The sequence below is a fragment of the Cornus florida genome, unplaced genomic scaffold (genome assembly GCF_030987335.1).
Source record: "Cornus florida cultivar Cherokee Brave unplaced genomic scaffold, ASM3098733v1 CherokeeBrave_3.0.0_Hap2_Chr11, whole genome shotgun sequence".
NCBI classification, from domain to species: Eukaryota; Viridiplantae; Streptophyta; class Magnoliopsida; order Cornales; family Cornaceae; genus Cornus; species Cornus florida.
The window spans coordinates 111,762,705-111,769,347 of NW_026775581.1; positions in this window are offsets into that span (position 1 = coordinate 111,762,705).

The window sequence follows — 6,643 nt, forward strand, 5'->3', positions numbered from 1 at the left end:
TATAAAAGTGTCAAAACACGTATCACAATACAAATCCCCTAAAAAATACATAAATCAAGATGTAGAAAGCATGCTTAGGGCTAACTCTAGCCCCAAGAGGATGTCTAGCCACTCATAGATGATGTCTTCCAACCCTTAAGGGCAAGCTCCATGGAAGAAATCTGCTCCTTAGTTGATGAAGAACCTCTAATGGTATCTCTAGCCTCCTCTTCTCCTTTGCTTCCTCACTAAGAATTCTCTCAAAATCTCCCCTCTAAGTATCTAAGTATAAAGTATAAAGTATCCCTCAAAAAGTGGCTCATATTCCTTATATAGTAGGGGTGCACACGGTTCCGGTCGGAACCGGAACCGTTCACAACGGTTCTTTGAAAATGGAACTTGAACCGGAACCGGAACCGTATAACATGGAACCGGAACCGGAACTGAACCGTAGAACCGGTTCGGTTCGGGTTCGGTTCTACCAGAACCGTTAACTGTTTGGTTTTTGCGTGTGTGTAAATTAAGATACAATAACAGAAATCAATATTACTCTATGCACGATAGAGAAACTACACATGTGGGCATCTCAAAGATAAAACTGAACACCATCACATGCGGCACTCGGATCAATTGAGTATATTAGTATAATAAACTCTAACTAAGTCTAATTTATCTCAAAAAGAAAAAAAAAAAAAAAAAAAAAAAAAGGAAAAAAAAAATACAAAAGACTTGTTGGGCTGAAATTGTATGCTGATCAGACAACCACTTCCTTCTTCAACCATCATCATTTACCTAGTAAATCAATTCCAAACATGTACTAGATTTTTCAAAGAGTAAAAAATAAAATTAAATTAAGAGAGATGACAGAAGTCAGTGCTTTGGATTATCTCTTGGAAAAGACGATGAAGTTAATAAACAGCGACAATGAATTAATTAGCTTGAGATGAGACTTGAGACTTGAGAAGAGGCAAAGGCAATGAGGATTGAGGAGATGAGAGGAGGCGACTCAGGCGAGGGCGATGAGAGGTGAGGGGAAGCGATGATGTTGAGGCGAGACAAGGCGAGGCGGCCAACAAAGAGGAGTCAAGGACTGATCACTGATGAGGCGACTCAGGCGAGGCGAGGCGAGACGGCGGCTTCGATCAATTTTCAGAACAGATCGAGAGTTGGGATGAGTGTTGAGATTTGAGATATTAGATCTAGGTTTAGAATTTAGATAAGAGACTTGAGATTTGAGTTTTTGTGGACCACCACGTGCCATATAATGATTCTTGACTCATCTAAGTCATCCATCTGTCAACACATAGCTACAAATATCTGTCTATACAATTGTGGAATACATATAATTAAATATATATATATATATATATATATATATATATATATATATACGGTTCCGGTTCCTGACGGTTCCCACGGTTTGGAACCGGAACCGGAACCGTAACTCACGGTTCCAAAATTCCGGAACCGGAACCTTGAGAACCGGAAAAAATAGTTCCGGAACTGTTCCAAAATTCCGGAACCGGAACCGTGAGAAACGGAAAAAACGGTTCCGGTTCCACGGTTCCGGTTCTTTTGTGCACCCCTATTATATAGGTAAGTAAAAAATCACCCCAAATGAGCTGGGCTCGTACACCAAATATTCCTCCAAAGATTGGATATGAGAGAACTTTTAATGAACTGGAATTTGGATTTCCTTGGGATTTGGGAAGTTCGATCGATCAAACTTGTGGTAAGATCGATCGAACATGGCTGAGATCTATCGAATTGAAGCTGGATCGATCCTCTATGGCGGCACCTTTTTGGATAAAAATAAATCTGAGATATTTTGAAGATATTTTTGGGAAAAGGACAAAAGTGGTTGGTAGGGTGGTACAGCTGGATAAGATCAATCATTTGGATAAGGACAAGATGGTTCGATCGATCAGAGAATGAAGTTGGATCGATCGAACTTTGAGATCTTTGAATAGGGACAAACATGGCTCAGATCCATCTGGAAGTGCTGAGATCGATGAAAGTTGGATCGATCGAACTTTTCTTGAGATCGATCGAAGTTGCTGAAATTTCACCTTTTGCTTCCTTTTGTTCTACTTTGCTCATTTTTTTGATTCATCCCGTAATTGCTTCATTCTGCTCTTATTTGGCTGAGTTAGCTTATTTTAGGGATAAATACCTGAAAATGAAAATAACACGAAATCAATTTAAAGTGCGAAAATAAGATAGATAAAGGTCCTAGAACACCTAAGCTTAAGGGGTTTAAATACGCACTTTTCAGTGCTCATCAATAATGAAATTACCATCTTACCCTTTTTGGTAGGGTTAATAGGGCAAAATCATTTCAGCCTCTCATCGCCTCCATCTCTAATCCTCTTTCTCTCCAACTGCATATCGGCATATTTTTTCAGATTGTTCAAAAAATCAAAACCCATATATTTCAAGCTTGCCCCCCTCTCTCTACAACTGCTAACTTGTATGTATGGGTTTCATTTTAAATTTTTTTTCTAAAATCAACTAATCAGGGTCTGTAATTTTTGTTTTGCAACTTTCTCTCTCTTTCTGCAACTGCAAACTACAAACTACAAACTACATATATATATATATATATATATATATATATATATATATATATATATATTTCAGCCTCCCCAATAGCCTCCATCTCCTTCTCAGCCTCCCCCTCTCTCTCTCTACGACTGTAAAAATCTAAACCCATATCCGCATATCATTTCAGATTGTTAAAAAAATTAAAACCCATATTTAATAGTTTCTATCACCTGCTGTTCCAGTCCAGTTCGGTCGCCGTTCACAAATCAAAGTTTCAGTCGGCTGTCTCTCAACTCTCCAAATAAGGGATTTTGAGGGATTGTTATCCTCCAAATCTCTCCAAATCCTTTCTTTTCTCTCATATTCCTCTTATCTAAACACACTTATCACTATTCTTCCCTTTCTTTTCTCTCCAAATCCCTTTAAATCCCTCAATCCAAACGAAGCCAAAGAGGAGAAGCTTGATTTGGGGAAGCCATGTGATACCCCTCGATTCTAAAGCTACGGGTGATCAAGTCTGAGCACAGATCCGAGAAATACCAAACAATTAATATATAATTGAACACAGAATACAAAAAAATGATTTAAGAAATAAATTAAAAGCTAAAAAAAACTAAAAGAAAAACCTTGTATCACAATTAGTCCAATCTGATATTCCAAAACCTCCATAAGTTTACAACTCTGGAATCCATCCATTGGGCCCCTTATCAAAATTCTCAAACCGAAATTGAAATGACAAAAATAAACTCTAAAGCTATTATAGAGAAGATTTCTACATAGTCGGAGGAATGAATATCTGTATTTGCTCTGCACGATCAACCTCTAACTCTGGAACTGACGAGCACCTGAAAAATAAAGTAGTGGGTCAGGCCCACATGCAAGTCATGATCTACTACAATCCAAGCAGTAATTCGTTACGCAGATACACCCTAGGAAGACTCAACAATATCTAGAGTAGTCCATATATGTATATAGTACACACTATAGGACGCTCGCTAGTCCAGTAGGTCTGTCTCAGCCTGAATAGAAGGCAACATGCAAATACGCACCCTAAGCTGAGCATGAGTACCTAGACCTGCCAGGGAACAATACCTATGTCCAGTTATCCATCCTAGGCGATATACGCGCCCTAACCATGGTCCTGAGACTCAAGCTCACACCATGGCACATATAATAAATATATAAAGTCCGTACTCCTAATACAAAATATCATCCATCTGATTTGATTGACATGATAGGTCATTCAATCCTGAAACCATAATAGGTCATTCAATTTATTTGATTGACATGACACAAATAGGTGATGGACTTAACATTTATGGTTAATCCATACCTTAATCCAAATTAGGTAGGACTTAGTGTTTTGAACTAATCCATTCCCAATATAGGTAGGTCTTAGTGTTTTGAACTAAGCCATCCCTAATATGACGCCATCCCTAATATGACACCATCCCATACCGGTTCAGATATATCCATATAAGTAAGACTTAACATTTTTATGGTTAATCCAACTCATTCCAAATTAGGTAGGATTTAGTGCTTGAACTAATCCATACCTAGTATGTCACCGTCCCATACCGGTACATACAACCCTTCAGCTAACATAGTCGATAAAACAGTATTAGATGCAAACCAATCATACTCCAGTATAAGCGTACATAACACTCTAACAGGTGTAAGATCGAATTATGGACTCAATATAAGGTTTAGAAGTCCTAAACCAACCCTTTAAACTGATCAAGAATAATTGATCATTTAACTCTTCCGAACTGTGTAGTTAATAAAACCACACTATATAATCAACATCCATCCTCCAAAGTATGCATCAATATATATACATACATATATAACAAGGTAAGGTAATCACAATAGAACCTAAATATCATGCTCTAACAAATTTAAATAGCTAGAATTTGTCATAGCATTTAAATTCTTATGAAATCCATAAATTGATAAAATTAACAGAATGTAGATATCAATTTATTTTAAATCAAGCACAAATGATTTCAAGAACTTACCATATTTATAAATCTGTTTAATATAGTTAAACAGAAATAAATTATATACCACAGAAAATCCAAGTTCCAGAAATAAATTTAAGTATTCAAAACCGTGCGCAACATTCGAATTTTTCATAGGTTTATCCTGATTATTTTCTTAGTCCAGTTGGGAATTAATGTTTTCGAAAGTATTATAGGTATAATACAATCTCAAACCACATTTAAAACAGTTTAAAAACCATGCCAATACACTATATAGTCCAAACCCACGCCCAAAACACATACTATATGCAAAACTAGCAAGAACAGGCTCTAAAATTTGAGAGCCTGCTCTATTTAAAGGAAGAGCCGGCTCTAGTCTCCAAGAGTCGGCTCTAGAGCTGCAAGAGCCGGCTCCCCACCCTTTGGGAGCCGACTCTAAGAGTAGGAAGAGCCTGCTTTTCCTCCTTTAGATGCTGTCGTCCGTTTCTGCGTCTTCTTCTCCAACTCCGATGATTAACAGAGCCTCTGTGGTGGTTTTAAATCCTTGTTCTAGGTTCAACCTCAGTCCTAGGTACATCTTAAACCACTGACATCCTACCAGAACATGTATTGAACACAACCTTTTAAAGCGACGATTACAGAATCTCAGTTATAAACTTAAGCGTTTCAAAACAGATTTCTTATGTGAAAATTGAATACTATTTTTAATACTTATTTCAGAGTTCAATCTTAACCCCAGATTAATGTCTAGTCCTCAATACATAATCAGGATCCCCATTTAATCAAAGCTCAACATAAACACCGAAAAGAAACAAATAACAGAAACATCAAGGATTAGGCAAACCAGATTATCAACGAGACTAAATAAAAATCATATATGCATAAAAGAATTGTTATTACTTTTATTTAAGTCCGTTTAATCTTTATTTAAATCCCTGGAGTCCAACTAGGCATGCACAGAACACGAATTAACGGGAAAGAGAATAACAGAGACTTGCCTGCAATTTCAGATTTTGAAACTGTAAACCACCGTCTCTGAGTTCTTCGTCAACGTTGTCGACTACAGTTCTACACCTCCGGCGCTCTTGGTTTAATCCAGAAGCAACCCCGTTCCCTTCTCCTTGAACCTTTCTATTAAACCTTCAAAGATCTCACACTCTGCTGCTCTCTGTGTATCTCTCTGTTTCACAGACGTGACTATGGTGACTAGGGTTTTGTTTGTAACCCTAAACCAACGTATAATATGTATATATATAGGCTTCACACCACAATCCTAATTCTAATATAAAACCATCCCTAAAATCCACTCCCTAACTATTGTCAGCGTGTAAAATAAACCCTAATAATACAACCACAAATAACATTTAAATGCAGACCCACATAGACACGTAAATAATAAAAACTTAACAATACAATTCAGTGAATAAAACAAACCAAAAATACATTTTAATTTACCAATTAAAACAAAAACAATTAATACAATAAAATGAGCAATTAAACAGATAAAAACAAATAAACAAGCAATTAAACAATTAACTTAATAAAACACAATTAAATACAATAATTAAATTCCAGAACTGTCTTTTTAAAATTAGGGGTATTACAAACCAACAGTGAACCGTTGTATATATTTAATGGGAATATATATAAACAACATATATGTATACATTTTAGGAAGGGCTCAGCTGTGACGAGTATGGCTGTAGATAAATTGGCCGGTGGAAATGATGGCAGAGAGCTCGAATGGTGGAGCTCTGTTATGAAGAAGCTCGGCCGTGATTGGGTTTGATGGCGGCTGGCGGCGAAGTCTCTGCAAAAGCGATATGAAGGGTTGGTGATGGTTCGAAACAAAGGGATGAAGGGTATATGGGCTTGCTATTGGTCTCACCTTAAGCCCATTCTGGTTCATAATCCCGATTCGGGTTTGCCCAAAGCAGTGAAATTGAGGTGTTCTCTGTGTGAGTCTCTCTTATCTGCTTCGAACCCATCGAGAACTGCTTAAGAGTATCCCAAGAAAAGAACTTACCCAAATTACAATCATTTTCCCGACATTTCATTAATTTCACCAAATTCGGCAATTTTTACGCCTCATCTGGTTTCGCCCTCCTTTGCTGCGCAACAACACCACCACTACTGTT